At 45.3% G+C, this 16721-nt stretch overlaps 1 protein-coding gene across 1 annotated transcript in view; it reads right to left on the minus strand.

Annotated features, from left to right (window-relative positions):
* The window catches only part of LOC105814736 (tyrosine-protein kinase SgK223), a 92126-nt gene that overhangs the window by 27976 nt on the left and 47429 nt on the right, over positions 1-16721 (minus strand). The window lies entirely within an intron of this gene.

The following is a 16721-nucleotide window of genomic DNA, read 5'->3' on the forward strand; positions in this document are numbered from 1 at the left end:
ACCAGACCCTATGATTGTTTCCAGATACCCTGGCAGCTTTTAATTGGCACCTGGGCTCTAGTAGGGACATGCTGACTCTCGATGACGCCACACTGGGCGTCTGCCACTCTTGGGGGGAGCACCAGCCGACTGCCAGCGCTGCTGCCACCTTCCTTCACCCTGCTGGGCACCACCAGCCACTTTCACCCCAGATTCCCCACACAGCAGATGCTGAGATACTGGAATCTCAGGGTTGGTGGGGGGCAGTGCTGAGCTCCATGGCATTCCTTAGAAAATCAAGATAAAATTCTTGCCTCTCTCTGAGTGCTGTGCTCCCCTAAACTGGTCTAGAAGCCATACAGCTTATACCCTAATGTTTGGAGACACAGCTATTTTCACTTTTACTTATATCAGGACTCGACTCTATTCAAGATAAACTTCAGGCATAAGTCCATGGGGCTGGACCAGGAGACAGATCTGAAACACAAACATAGCCATCTTTTTTTGGGGACCACCGAGTCTTTAGTTTTGGAAGACATGAGTCTACCTGCCCCTTTCCTCCTGGGACCGGTTTTATGCATGCGTGTATTTTTCTTCCCCAGGAGTTATCTGGGTTTTCATGGAAATAGTCCACTGTTTGCCGGGGCCATGTCTGAGTCCCAGCATTGGGTGTACTCGGGTTTAAGCCGGCAAGACACGCCAGCTAATGCCATCCTGGCTGGTGAGGACAGCAGATAAGTTATATGGGAAGAGAATGAGGGGAGAACATGCGTAAACCCCTTACCTGAATTTATTCATTGTAAACTTGTGTTCTGATATATGCAGATTAATAATTTTTATCCATTACATAGAGCCATAGATACTTTCCTTCTCTGTGCCTCAGTCTCCCCATCTGTAAAGTGGGGCTAATAATAATATTCAACTTGTAAGACTTCTGAGAGGCTTAAACGAGTAAGTATATGTTTTATGCTTAGACAAGTGCTTATACAGTGACTGCTATTTAAGTGTTAGCTATTATTATTTGCTAAGCTTTCTCTTATTTATGTGGTCATATCCTGAATTTCAGTAGATAACTTAATGGTTTCCACGGGTGATCTAAATTCATTTTTCTCTCTCTTTTTTATTTTTGTCTCCCTACTTCCTGTGTGAGCATTTTTTTTTTTTTAAACCTCCTTCCTGCTTTTGTTTTAACACTTTTGCTAGGATGCCGGACGGGGTTGGTCTCTGTGCTCATGTAGTTGCTAATCTCATTCAGTTTTTTTCCTCCCTACTCTAGGCGGATGGGAAGGAAATTGGTGTTTAAGAGTCAAATCAAGGACGAGCAGGGCATGAGTCAGGGGCCAGGTGAGAGGATGTGGAAATATTAATAATTGATCCGGGCAGAGGAAAGGCGGGAACAGGGGAGAGGGCTGAGAAGAGCGTTCTTAGTGGTCCCATGGCCTCCTCCCCATTCAGGGATGGCATGAGCCTTTCATGGCCCCACGGAGAGTCAGGAAACGCGAGTCACTGTAGCTGCAGGCTTCAGTGAACTCCGGGCACCCACAGTGGCTGTCGCCCTCCAAATGCACATGATTCTCCAATCCCGGGCTGTTGTGCCTTCATCCCTTCTTCCCGGGTGAGCAGCACTTCTCTCTTTGGGAAAACCGGGCTCCACCTTTCAAGACTCAGCTGAAAACATGGGCCTTACTGTCCCCTGAGAAGCCCCTCCCCTCCCCATCTCCCTGGCAGGTCCCTGTTCTTCGGCCCCGCTGTGCTTCCCTCTGGCCACCAGCACAGAACTTCCCACAGGCGCCCTGACAACACGGGGCCATTTCTCTGATTCAATCAGGAGCCCTGTGCAGGCTGGGACTTTGTAGGCCTGTGCCTAGGAAAGGGTTTGGTACATGGTGGTCACTCACTGGTGGTCACTCGATAGACTGAATGAAAGCAAGAGGATAAAGAGATGTGTTGACCGGAGGACAGATGGTTGATGTGAAAAGAAAGTGGAACAGGACTCCCTCCGAGCCCAGCATAGTTAAGACATCTCCATGTTGGGAGGGGTGAGGAGGGGGGAGGCTGTTGGCAGGAAGAATTCAGTGTCACCCATGCTGTGAATGAGGCACTTGGCCAGGCCTTACTCTGAGAACCTCCATCTGCCTGGTTGGCCGGACTGGGGCTCTTGCACCTCACCCCATAGCTTGACCATGGCTGAGGTCAAGTTCACTCCTCTCCACTCGCCCCTTTCTGACCATGCAATTGGCTTCTCCCAGAAGAATGAGGGATACAGAGTAGGGGGCAGGATGCAGGCCCGTAAGGCATGTACTGTCATTGTCAAAGGTGGGCACAACCAGCTGACCTCCCCGCCTTCCAGGGGCTTTTGTCCTCATCTCTAGGCACTGTCCTGCCTGCTCTGCTCTGCTCCCAGCAGTGGCTTTAGACCCCAGGGTACCACGCCTGGGCTCCAAACAGCCTACCTGCCCAGCTCCATTTGGGGGCCCCACCAGCCTCCCCCTAGCCTGGGGCCTCGGCTCCACGGTGGTGATCTGTCAGCAAGGCCTGTGCCACCTCTGTGGAAAATACCCTTTTTTTTTGGCCATAGGCCAAATTCCACCATTACGGCCACTATAGTCTTAGCTGCCAGAGTCTTATCTTTGGAGGTACCGAGCCATCAGTGCCATTTCTGGCTCAGCAAACATTGTTTTGAGTTCCAATCCATTCTCTTAGGAAAACGTGACTCTGCAAGGGTTTGAGAGCGAGACTTCTGGAAAGTGGTGCAAAGGCAGCCATCCCATTTTTCATCTTGCTGAATCGATATTTGTGGATCGCCTCCTATGTGCCAGGGGCAAGACACTGCCTCACCTTGTCCACCTCTGGACGGACTGCCCCTTCCTCCTGGAGGTTGCCAGTGGAGACAAGGGGCCTCCTCTCACTTGCTCCCAAGGAGCCTGGATTCATAGAGCAACTGGCAGTTTCAATTTGTTTGAAGAAAAGAATGCGCTGGACTCCCCTGGATGATACCTTGTGTGGAGAGTCCTGCCCTGAGCCCCGGAGCACACAGGGTGACTAATCTCCTGCTCTCTGTCGGGGGTGGAGGGCCAACCCGCTGTGCTCCCTGGTGCGCAGTTTTGCCCACATCTATGCAGGGTTTCTCCTGCCCTCTGACTCACTGAGCTCCACAGGGAGGGAGGGTTACCTGGAGGCATTCCATTAGGATGATGTCATAGTCACCACCGCCCCAGACCGCAGCAGGGACACTCAGGGCACCAGTTCACAGCCACTGCTGGCTTGCCGCTTCCTCCCACACCCGCATTCTAAGAGCAGGCAGTTTTCCTGGGGACTGGGCCAGTCACATCTTCTCAGAGACCTGCAGGACAAACCTTACGCAGAGGATCTGTGTACCAAGAGGGGCAGATCACCGGGGCAGGAATGTGCGACTCTGTTCCCCTGTTGGCATCCTCTGGAGGACAACAGGACATTTTCTTGGTCATAGACATCTGGGTGGTGAAAATAGGCTACCAAAGGACCCTTCCCTTCAGCCGGGAAGGCAAAAGATTGCTGTGGGGAAGGGGCGGGGCTGAGGGCATCTCTTCTTCCTATTCATGGGTCCATGCTGAAAGTCCCAGCACAGAAAGGATAACAGAGCCCTCTGAAGGGCAATGGAAAAGGTTAGATTTGTTCAAAGAACGTAACGGGGGCTATTGTTATGATACTTTGAATAAAACACTTAAAGCGTAGGTCTTTATGTGGCCTCTGAGTTGTGTAAACCAGATGATACATTGACCTGATGTCTTCCGGTTTCTTTCTTATTTTCAATGGCGTTAACGGTAACTCCTGTCATCTCCCAAAAGGATACAGAAGGAACATAGCCACTCAAACAGTGGTGGCATTGCAGTAAAACATCGCTAGAGTTCGGTTATGCTTAAGCAAGACGTGGGGTGACCTGATAAATGGCTGGGACACAGCCGGTGTGGGGGAGAAATTCCTCTCCAGGCGTTAGCTGCCGGATTAAGACTTCAGGTTTGAAGCTGTGCTTAGGAAGGAGGGCAGACTCAGAAAGGAAAGGCATGGCTTCTCCTGAGGGCTGGCTGCCTGGACAGGGCAGGTGGCCCAGCTGGGAAATTCCTCAAGGCAATATTTTAATTAGTGGAAATGTCTCCTCCTGAATGATCTAGTGGGTTAAGACAAATGGAAAGTGGAAACCAAGTGAAAGCCAAAGAGGGTGAGAGAGAAAGGCAATGTGAGGAGAGGAAAGAAGAAAGGACCACTGTCTATTGTGGAGAGCTTGTTGTCAGGAGAAAACTCATGTTAAAATTCGAGAAAAATCTCTCCAAGGCCGGGCACAGTGGCTCACACCGGTAACCCTAGCACTCTGGGAGGCCAAGGCAGGAGGATCACTTGAGGTCAGGAGTTTGCTCAGCCTGAGCAAAAGCAAGACCCCGTCTCTACTAAAAATAGAAAAATTAGCCAGGCGTGGTGCACACATGCCTGTAGTCTCAGCTACTTGGGAGGCTGAGGCAGGAGGATCACTTAAGCCCAGTAGTTTGAGGTTGCTGTGACCTACGATGATGCCATTGTACTCTACCCAGAGCGACAGAGCAAGACTTCTCTTAGTGTTGATATTTTGACCTGTTCCCATGAATCGAGAGTGTTCTTAATGGCATCTACAATGGTGAATGCTTTCCAGAAGATTTTCAATTCTTTGCCCAGATCCATCAAAGGGATCACTATCTATGGCAACTATGGCCTTACAAAATGTCTTTCTTAAATAATAAGACTTGAAAGTCAAAATTTCTCCTTGATCCATGGCTGCAGAATGGATATTATGTTAGCAGACATGAAAACAGCATTGTAAATCTTGTAAATCTCCATCAGCGCTCTTGGGTGACCAGGTGCATTGTCAATGAGCAGTAATATTTTGAAAGAAATCTTTTTTCTGAGCAGTAGTTCTTAACAGTGGGCTTAAAATATTCAGTATACCATGCTGTGAACAGATGTGCCATTATCCAGGCTTTTTTGTTCCATTTATAGGGCACAGGGAGAGTGGATTTAACATATTTCTTAGGAGCCCTAGGATTTTCAGAATGGTAAATGAGTATTGGCTTCAACTTAAAGTCACCAGCTGCACTAACCCCTAAGAAGAGAATCAGCCTGTCTTTTGACGATTTGAAGTCAGGCATTGATTTCTTTTCTCTAGCTATGAAAGTTCTAGATGGCATCATCTACACTGAAAATAGCCACTTTCATCAATTATCTTAGCTATGATAGATCTCCTGGGTAACTTGCTGCAGCTTCTCCCTCAGCACTTGCTGCTTCTCCTTGCACTTTGATGTCATGGAAAGATGGCTTCTGTCCTTAAACCTCGTGAACCAATCTCAGCTTCAAACTTTTCTTTTGCAGCTTCCTCACCTCTTTCAGCCTTTGCAGAATTGAAGAGAGTTAGGGCTTTGCTCTGAATGAGGCTTTGGCTTTAGGAAATGCTATGGCTGGTTTGATCTTCTATCCAGACCACTCAAACTTTTCTTTGTATCAGCAATAAGGCTGTTTCACTTTCTTATCATTTGTACGTTCCCTAGAGTAGCACTTTTAATTTCCATCAAGAACTTTTCCTCTGCTTTCACAAGTTGGCTAACTATTTGGCACAAGAAGCCTAGTTTTGGCCTGCCCTGGCCTTTTGACATGCCTTCTTCACTAAGCTTCATCATTTCTAGCTTTTGATTTAAATAGAGAGATGCGCAACACTTCCTTTCACTTGAACACTTAGAGGCCACTGTAGATTTATTAGTTGGCCTAATTTCAGTATTGTTGTGTCTCAGGAGAAGGGAGGTCAGAGCAGAGGGAGAGAGACGGGGCTGGTCGGCAGAGCTGTAAGAACACACATGACATTTATTGATTAGGTTTGCTGCCTAATATGGGTGCAGTTTGTGATGCCCCAAAACGACGACAATAGTAACATCAAAGATCGCTAATCACAGATCACCACAAGAGATGTGAAAGTTGATCATAAGAATTGGGTCATTCTTGTCATACCTAACTAAAACAGAGTGGAGAAGCCACGGGGGAAAGGCACTGAGGGTCAAAACATTGCTGCAAGAGTGTCATTCTCTGCAAGCCTGACAGCTGAAACTGCTTGTCAGAACCTGAAACCAGTTTTATCTATAGCTTCTGAGATAACTGGCTGCAGCTCTTGGACGAATTTTGCCCATTGCTGTCATTCACAAATCAGAGCTTGCCAGCTCTCCAAACCCTTACTAGGGCCAATGAACTTTCTCAAAGAGCAATATGTAACATTTCTCCTTTTTTATAAAACATTTAACCTTCTCTTTGTTCTTCGGACATACTGAAGACCATCCGATCTGTGTGTATGTCCCGAATTGCAATTCTTTCTTCCCAAATAAAACATTACATTTAGAGATTTGCCTCAAAATTTTCCTTTTCTTTTTTCTTTTTGTAGAGACAAGGTCTCACTACATTGTCCAGGCTCGTCTCGAACTCCTGAGTTCAAGTGATCCTCCTGCCTCAGCCGCCAGAGTAGCTGGGACTACAGGTGTGTGCCATCACACCTGCCTGATTTCTACAAAAAAAATAAAAAAATGTTGCCCAGGCTGAAAAAAACTTATTAACTTTTTTACTTATCAAATTTATTCACTCTTAGATATATGTAGTTTATTATGTATATATCAATTATACCTCAAAACAACTGTTAAAAATAAAACATCCTTCCCAATCTTGTCCATCTTGCAGACTTCTAATTATCCTTCAAAATTCACCTCCAATATTACTTCCTCTGTGACTGTTCCTAGATCCTCTCTTTACCAATCAAAATTTGCTTTTTCCTCCTGTGTGCTCTCCTTGCACCCTACGTCATCATTTCTCCATTTTGGTTCATGCTGATTTTTGTGTTTATAGCTCGTATTTATGTCATATAATTTCTTTCTTGTATTTTCTCTTTAGCTATGCTGGGAACCATTCCCGTTGATATTCCAGCCAACATTAAGATGCTTAGAAAAGTTTATGATAAAAATAACATCCGAAAGATTACACAACCAGCATTTTGAGCTCTTAAGCAGAAGGTACTACAGAAACGTAATAAATAAATCATAAAGAAATGCATAAAGCTCTTATTTCACTAAAGACAAGCAACTCATCAGGACATAAATGTGTAATGCCTGCAGAAAGCAGAGGGAACCATGCAGTTTAATTAATGTGACAGTAAAGCGAAAGCTGGGAGTAAAGAGACCTTGTCTTGAACTTGGTTTTTGTGCGATTGTCTTTAAAAATGTCTCCCCTACACAGTGCCCTGGACGCTTCAAACATTGATTAGAAATTGGAAGTTAGAAAACACTTCATTTTCTGACTTGAGCCCAGTCTAAAAGCTAGAGAAACTCAGGCTCCACAGTTACTTTCTAGGACTTGGAGAAGGTATATTTATAAACCAAGATCACTCTTTTTCTTCATTAAATCTTCTGGGTGATCTTGGAAAAATCGATTAACTTACTGCCCTTCAATTATTTCATCTGCCAATCTAATGAACTAGAAGTCAAAAGACAGGTCTAGACCACGCTACCCTTCCACAGGTAAGTTAGCCTCTTGAACTTGAGTTTCCTTATCTTGTAAATGGGAACAGCAGGACTCACTGTCTGAATCACAACATAAAAATATTTTAAAAACCTAAGACATGACCCAGCAATTCCCCTCCTAGATATACACCTAAGAGAGAAGAAAATATGTTCTCACAAACACTTGTGCTCTAGTACTGATTTTGCCCACCGCCATCACTTTGTGCATGAATGTTGAAAGCAGTCTCATTCATGACAAAGAGTAGAAACCACCCAAATGTCCACCAACTGTTGGATAGACAAACAGGCTGTCCTGTTCCTTACTAAAGATACCAGACAGGTGGCACACAACCGAGAGCGAAAGTCTACCTGAGTGTACAAGTCACTTGGGAAATATTTCTGAGATTATCATAGGTCTTAATAGCTAAACAATGCTACAATTTCTATCAATGCAAAAAGCAATGACTAAGGACATTGTTTACAGCTGGGGACATCAAACAGCAATCACATTGCAGCTTGGCGATTGCCAAAGAGAAAATACGACTTCTCACCCAAGGATTCTGGCCTGTCGCATGTTTCCTTTACTTTTAAATGCACACTGATTTCCTCAGGAGATCTATAGATGCAAGAACAAGTGAAATAGTAAGACTTACATATTTCTACTGCCGATGTGTTTATTTTTTAAAAATCTAATTTCAGCCTACCTCCGGATCCCAGATCTTACCAAGAGCTGGATATGACCAACTTAGCTAGAAGCTTAAGAAGAGGTTTGATGACCTCTTTGCCATACCCAGTAGCCTCTGCACACTTTTGGAGAGCTTCAGTTCTTGTCCGTGGCCCTTGGAACAACAGTGGTATTGTCTTAACTTCCGGCGACCTTTCTGAATGATGGGAGCTGGGAAAAGTATGGCGACCACAAATCTGCTCTGTTGCAGCCGGGAGGAGTCCACTGAAGGCAGCCCCCAGCTCTGGACACAGAGAATATTGTTGTTCTCAGCCAAAACAAACACCTCCCCATCTTGGAGGCCCACTGAGCGACAAGTAGCTTTTGATGTAGACATCACTCCCCCAGGGAGCTATTTGTCTAGAGGCTAGGGGGCAGCGGGAACAAGCTTGTCTGCCAAGATGCTGCGCTATCATATTTTTACTTCCTGCAACGTGAGCTTCCTGAGTGTGGGCAGAAGCCATTACCCTGGCACTTTAAAAGGAAAGTTGCTTCTGAAACCAGATTCTTCTTGGCAGAGCTCTGACATGCCTTTATTAGGGCTGATGAAATAATCAGCCGAGGCTTTAGCTCACTTTGACAGACCTTTCTGACCACAAAAGGGAGAGGAACCAGGCCAAGGGCTGAATTCCGCCAATGGTAGCTATCAGAGAAGCTGGGAGAGATTCATTAATTTCTCAGAAGGACTGAGGAATTATTTTGGAAAACTGAATTCCTGCTGTAAAAAACACACCACTGGGAAGCAGCATGAAAAGAAGGCACTTGTAAGCCATTGCCAAGAAATAGAAGTGTGTCTTTTCAAGCTGATCCAAATTTGGGGAAACCCAGAGAGTGTAACTCTCCATAAATGGAATTTTTTACTCAAGGAATTGTGACAGTGTTCCTTTAAAATAACTGACAAACATTTAAATGATTTCTGTGTGTCCAGCATGCCTTTCCACACCAAACCCTGCTATCCTGAGCCCCATTTAGGAGGCTCAGTGGCTGGAACCGTAAGGACAGCCTCGATATAAACCCGAGGTGTCTCCCCACGCCGGCGTCTTATTAGCACTCAGATTCAGCCTTAAGGAGAAAGATCTCTCAATACAGAGTGAAGAATAAACAGCTTGGGCAATTGGAAGACTTTTGCTCCTTTCTGCCCAGGCAGCCTCAGTTTGGTGTAGAAAACAGAATTTGGTGTTTTATAGTGGTCTAGCAAAGAAACTGCACTGCGCCCTCTGTCCACCCATCTTGCTAGGGGTTGGGCACAGAATGACAAGCGTGAGGGAGGGAGGCACTCAGGAGGGTGACAGTGGAGTCCCAGCAGTTTGCAGGCAGGGCCTGCATGGGCTGAACTGGGCAGGCACCTCATACATTCCCACGTGCCTATCTGACAGTCCCATAAGGTTGGCGGTGTGGCAGAACCCTGGCTTGGATGGAGCAGATAATCTGAGAGAGAATGTTCTCTCTCTGGGGCACCATCACCCTGGGAGTGCATTTAGGGTAATTCAATTAAAAATGGTTCTAATAAAATTTGTGTGCGTCTGTTACAACTCACTTCATCACTATGCATTGCAGAGAAGTAGCATGACACGGCTAAGAATATATAAATTGCCCCTTTGATTAATTTCTGATGTTAACAATGGAGTACTATGCAGTCACTCTTGCAGGGGAAGCTGCTCAGTACAGGAAAACTAAATACCAACTCTAGTGCGAGAGACAGAGGCTGTGTGAATTCACGTATAAGGGCCGGCGCGACATTCTCCAGAAACAATGGCAAAGCAGTGCTGGGATAGAGAGGACACTGGATTTGAATACAGAAGGCATTGGTTCCAGCCTGAGTCCTGCCACTCACCAGCTATAAGGACTCTCTGGCAAGTCACTCTCTCTCTCAGGCTCACTGTCATCATGCTCTGCAGGTGGGGACATTGTATGCCTAGAGGGTTGTTGGGACAGAACAGATGTCAAAGTACCTGCCAATTGCAAAGATCTGCGTCATTTGTGGGGCATCATTTTTTTTTTCTAAGCAACTAAAACATTTTAAAACTAAAATGTCTAAAAAATAGACATTTATGGGTCATCATAAATGTCATCAGCACATTTATTGAGCACCTACTGTGTACAATACAAGGGGCTAAGGAATGGAGAAGCGAAGTGGGTTAAGGTATGGCCACAGTTCTCAAGTGGCTGACAGTTAACTTAGTGAGAAAGAATATACTTATATTAAGAAAAAACCCAGTGCCTACCTCCCAGGTCTAGAATGATCCAGTAGCGAGTAAGGACAGAGGAGAAAGGGCCACTGGCTTACGTGAGCAGGGTAAGACTTAAGCTGAACTTTGAAGGCCAGCCAAGTTGTTGATGGGTGCCCAGCAAACATCTGGGCATGCACATGGTGCGCGTACTTCGCAGAGAATGGAAGGCACACAGCCTAGACTCTAGGCCCGGATGTGCACTTCACCTATCAACTCACTTTTCCAGACCTTAATTTTCTCTCAAGATGTAGATTGCCTGCCTGGAATTCTCCATGTAGCAGAGACATGTTGTAAGAAGGTAAAATAATATTTCAAATTCCAGTCTTTTGGAGCAGAGAAGTCGGATAAACAAAGAGATTATTATATTATTCATAGTTTTCCAATATTTTCATCAGATACCAAACTAAAAACTTCTGTTCACACAACCCAGGGAGTCTGTGAACAATAGGTAACCAGTGTTCATGAATTCCTTTCTGGTGCTCAGACCACAAGGGTATGCGAATGAAAACTAGACAAAGGGCCCAGATGCTGTGCCAGTTTCTGTTTGCTAAACTGAGTGGGGTCCGTTTACAGACACACAGAAACCAAACAGAGCCAACCTCTGGCCACTCTTGGGGCTTGCGGCATGCTCTTAACATCACTCCAGGAATATTGAGTGTTTCTCTCTTGTATCCTTTCTTCCCCTTCATGGTAACTTAGAGTTACCACAAGGGAGACATTCCAGACCACACAGGGCCTGTCCCCTTGACGGTGACAATCCCAGCCCTCCAACAAACTGCCCCCTCCCAGAGAGCAGCTCGCAGAGGCCCGTACCCTAGTGAAAAGCCCTCTTTCAGGAGCACTTATGAGCGGGTGTTGTTTAGACACGGTTGCTCTACCAAAAGGACATAAATGGCTGCCATCCTCATTTAACATGGCCCTTGGATTTCTTCATTCCAGTGCTTTCTTTAATGGGCTGGTGCTTTTTCAGAGTTTACACAAAGGGGGCTGTTGGGTGACAAGCCAGGGCCCAGCAGCTGGTTCAGGCTAGACCTGCCTGCAGGGTGAAGGCTGCGATCAAATATGTGATTCATAGCTGGGAGGAGGCTGCCAACTCCAGCTGCAGGGTGTTGCCGGCACTGGCCAGGAAGGCGCTGTCTGCTCTGTGCCCTGTGTGCCTTTTGTGCCTTGTGTGCCTTCCCTGCTAGGAGCCCAGCTCCCGCCCCCCTCCTCCCCCAACCCTCGTCTCCACATGGAACTGTTCCACTGGCCAACATCCAGAGAGCTCCTTCATTCTACCCATGTTCAATCAGGTACTTGAAACGGCACATGACTCATGTCACACTCGGCCAAGACCAACAGCATTAGGGCTTCTATTGTTCGAGAGCTGACTCCAAGTCCCACGAACAATTTCAATGAGTGGAGCCCTTGTTGCTTGCATTGCAGCTCTCTAAAGTCATGGAAAGAAATGACCACACAGAAGCCACAGAGAAGCCAAGACACAGAGTAGCACAACCTCGTTCTTCCTTAAACAGCATCTCTGGAAAATCACCTTGAAGAATTTTCCTCTGAGAACTGACCGTCGTCACCAAGTTGTGTTTGCCGCAAGAGCAAAGTTTAGCTTCAAATGCAAAGACTGGCAATGCCACTCCAGAGACTAGTAAGGGCCTCGGGATGAATTTATCATTGAACTCAGGGGTCTGCTGTCAATGTCAACTGCAGTTTAAGACAAGCCTCAGGGTTTCCATCTGCAGAGAACAGCAGTCTGTATCTCCCAATGGAAATATTAAGAAAATGGGTTGTCCTAAGACCTAAAGCCAAGGAGCAGTACCAGTAAGGGATCATTCAAAGTCTGATGGACTAATATTCTCCAAGCAGCACAAACGATGCTTTAATGCCTGGGTAAAGGGTGATGAAACCTTGTCACTTCTCTGACTCAAAGGAGAAGTCAAGTTGCTTCCTCTCTTTAAGAACATTTCTGTTGACATACTGCTAAGTAAGAAACGCAAAGTGCTCTTGCATCTCTGGTATGGTAATTTTTGTGCAAGAAAGTAGAACATACTTGTGTCTGCTCATCTGGGCACAAATATAGGAAGGATTGAGCAGAAACTGGTGAGTCTGGTGACTATGGGGAGTGTGTGGGCACAGAGGGACAGGATGGAGGAATGGGGTTGGGTAGAAGGCATCAGGAAGTGACTGCTCTGAGTACATCTTTTTGAATAGTTTTGCCTTTGAGTGGCGTGTTATGTTTTGCATATTCAAAATAAATTAAACCAACAAAGCTGAAGGCTAGGGAACAGAAAATGCCTGTTTCTCCTTTAGGAAAACTTAAACTTGTCTATGTCACCATGGTGGTGAAAATAGTCAATAAATAAAGGACATAAATAAAGTGCTCTTAAAGTCTTTCTGACTTCTTAAGGACTCTGCCAGAAACTCTGAAATTGAACTACACAATTTAGAAAAGGGGATATAGCTTCCTCACCCTTGGAGCTCTTTGAAAAGCGAACAGACACACACAAGGGTCTGTATAATCTCAGTAAAGGGGTGATGGGCGTGAATACCCTTTCAGGGTTGTGGATGTCATTAGGGCTGGATTCAGGCACCACGTGGAAAAGAGGTTTGTCTCTGAATCTTGCGTCCTCGTTTCCTGTCTTGTCTTCCCTCCTTAAACCTCCGTATTCAATTTCCTCAACCTGTATCCATGCCTGACCACCCCTGACGAGGCAGGAGGGCAGGAGTTTGAAGAAGAACCTTTAAGTCCATTACAGCGCATAAAAGTCTTGACAGTCTAAGCACCTCTGGTGTCCAGGATGGTGTGTTTTAGAAAATAGCTGTGATCACCTCTGGAAAAGGAGCTGGAAAGATTTGAATCCAGCGTTTAGAATATGTGGTCAATGTTTACGTCCAAATCCTTATGAAGATGGCCTAATACCAAGTGAGCCTGCTGGCGTGAAGAAAAGTCCTTTGCTTCCCCCACCTAAACTTGGAATGGGTGCAGTCAAGTCCTGGGAAGAAAGATCCAGAAGAGGAAAGACTGAGTATCCAGGATCCAGTAAGGATCTAGGTGGTCAGAGAAGTTCTGGCCCAACCCCAGTTTCCCCTAAATCAACAATATTGTTTTGGGTTAATTTGGACTCCTTTCCTGGGGACCTGGAACCCATCAGGCCCAACCACTTTTCCAGGGTGCGAGTCCTTCTCCTAATACATCCCTGACGCACAGGCTGCCCCTTTGCCTGTATTAATGAGCCCCGGAAGAAGAGAAAGAGTGATTTGTCAAGACATTTACTCTGTGGCACCTCCCCCAAACATTTCATTCTTGTCTTTTATTTTTAGCAATGACATCAGCTGGGTTAAGTTTTGGCTTCTAATGAATCGATTCCATCCACAGCCCCCTCTCTTTAATATGGCAAGTGGATTTTTGTTAACAAATGTGCTACTTTTAGAGAGATTTGGCAAGCTCATCCTTAGCTCTCCAAAGATTTTGAGCTATTCGGCAGAGTGAGAAAGGGCTGCCTCATTTATTGGTTATGTATTTAAAGAGCAAACTTCGGAGAACTCATTAAAGTAACATGTGTCTTCCTGCTTCAAACTCTTCCTAATTGTTTTGTGTACATGTGTACATCTCGAAAGAGTTTTCTTCAGCCCTAAGCTCTTGGAAACCAGGAAGTGTTATATAAAGTGGTAACTACAGCTCCCGGGAGCCCAGTCTTTTTAGATCTGAGCCATATGTTACGATAAATAAATAATCCCAGAAGCGCCTCTCTGGCTTCTGGCAAGGACGTAACAATTTAGATATGAGGCTTCGTAACGCCTACATTAAAAAATAAAAAAGTTAGAAGAAGACAAAAGATTCCGCATCTTGGTATGAAAAAGGCCCATTAACAACAAAAATTACGTATGTGGAAAAGATATGGGGGCGACTTGACTCAGAGCTGGAGGGAAGAAACATTGGAGATTTAAATACCAGTAGTTGGGTTTAAAGCCAAGAAAAAAGGGGAGATGAGCTCATGGACAGCAGGAATATTAAATAGCCAGGTGCTATGTGACCTGATTTTTTTTTTCAACCTCAGTCCTGTAGAACAAACTATTGTTTCTGGACTTAATCTATTTCGTGCTCGAGCTTTCTATAAGATAAAGCTGTGCATCCCAAGTGTACTTTTAGGTAACAAAAAAACCCAGTTATATTGAGCCTCTGAATTTAGTGGGACTGAAGTTGTTTGCCAAATGTAGTACTCGTAGCCACATGGCTAATCATTTATGGCAAAGGCCAAACCATAGAGATGAATGGGTGGTGATTGCTCTACCGAAGCACTTGATGGAACAAGGCTTAAATGCTACACGCATGGATTTCACCAATGGTAGATATAACAAATCGCCCTATATTTTTAAAAAATGCTTTCCTTTTTTCTTTTTTAAACTGCTATTGGGACATTATTCAGTGTCTTCAAACAAAGAATCCTTGACAAATTTCCTTCAGAACCAAGCACTGGGCAAAGGTTTTCTTCCTTCTGATGAGCTGAACTGTTTCCTAAAACTACGCACACACACAAAATGCTGCAACCAGTTGTTTTTCTTTTTCTAGGTTGGTGGGCAGCTAAGTAAGTTTTATGTTTAATTGCTCTCATTTTTCCCCATCAGAATTTATTGCTATAGTTTCTTCCTTTTCCACCTTTACTTCTTGGTTCATTTTGGTTCTGAAAACTGCTTTTACAAGCTCAATTATTTTTTTTGCTGAAGTGGGTGGCATATAAAAAAGGTGCAATTAATTCAGGGATTAAAAATGCGCCTCCTGAGATATGTGTTTCCAAATGGCACTGCGTTCCCTTGGCAGAAGGTTTGCCCTTCCCTCCCCATTATTTATTTACTTGAAGTGAAAAAGGACAAGAAAGCAAAAGACAGCAAACTGAGGGCAGAAGGTTTGCCTGGAAAATTCCAAGGAACTAACAACTGACAAAATAATACTCCCTGCAACAGATCGGTCCTAGGGAAAATTATTATTTCCATATTCAAAGATTCTTTTTTTTCTCTTGTACTAACAGAGTTGGGAGCTGGTTTTAGCTCTTCCCTCAATGCTCAAGCAACAACTGAAATTACAAACGTGCCTCCAGGTGCTGTCTTCATCACCGATGCATGGAAATGTGGACGTGTTTACATGCAGTCAGAGGCTAGAAGGCAGAACGTGTAAAACAGTGACATTAATATGCAGAAAGGCACCTGGGAGAGTCCCCGTCCTGCTTGCTAACAGCATCCCTAGGTGTTTAGGACATCCGTGAAGATCTCTGCATTTGTTTTAAATTGTCCACAGTTATTAACAAGGTTTTAGAAATTAATTAGTTCGCTAGTGGGAAGATTACCTATTAGGTAGAAATACAAAGGTCTTGGGGCTATTTCTCTTCCAATGGGTAATGTCTGGCTTTTTCTGGGTGTGTTTAGTTTTGAGGAGGAAAGATGGGATACCTCCTGATTCTCATTGTGCATTTTTAAAGGAGCGGGAACAAATATTGACTATAGTAGATAGTAGGTGCCAATAAATGTGTTAAAAGAGAGCTGAAGGAACTTAGAACAGCAGACAGAGTACTGGTCTGGGAGTTGGAACACCTGAGTTCTCTTCTTACACTGCAATTATCCAGGCCACTAGGGACAGGGGGCTGTTTGCCGGGTGGCTCCTCATTCATGCTCTACCTTTCTCCCTGCCCCTAGAGGCTGATCTTTCAGACTGCATCACCCAAGCTCCCCTGCTGTCCCCATAAGCTTGGAGAGACAGGTGGAAAACAGGCACAGCCATCCCTGGCTGTAGAGATCTCCACGCAGATACCTCGTGCGGGTGTCCCCTGTTCTGCAGTCCCGGCCCTCGCTTTGGCTTCATCATCCTTTGTTCTCTTAACCCTGCCCACACCTCGCTAAGTGGTACCCTTAAGGTCTAAGTGGTCCCCTTTAGGTCTTTTCGTGTGAACCACCTGGGGTAGATTCTGTTTTCAGCCAGACCTCTGACTGATACAAATGGGGACCAGCTTTAGCAAAGTGGAAATGGGTTTGGAGCAGTGGACTTGAATTCCAAACCACCAGAATTCACTGGATCACAGCAGCCGTGTCTGGATTCTTTCCAGGAGGCTGCCAGGTGGGAAGAGAAGCGGGGAAGACTGACTGGTACCTACATGCCTGGACCTTATAGACAGCTGCTCTATCTCATGAGATGTGCAAGACCAAGGACACTTCAAGTGAGCTTGGCCACTGTTGCAGAAGTTGATATTCAATTTTTTTTTTTTTTTTTTT

Source organism: Propithecus coquereli, unplaced genomic scaffold (genome assembly GCF_000956105.1).
Source record: "Propithecus coquereli isolate 6110/MARCELLA unplaced genomic scaffold, Pcoq_1.0 Scaffold304, whole genome shotgun sequence".
NCBI classification, from domain to species: Eukaryota; Metazoa; Chordata; class Mammalia; order Primates; family Indriidae; genus Propithecus; species Propithecus coquereli.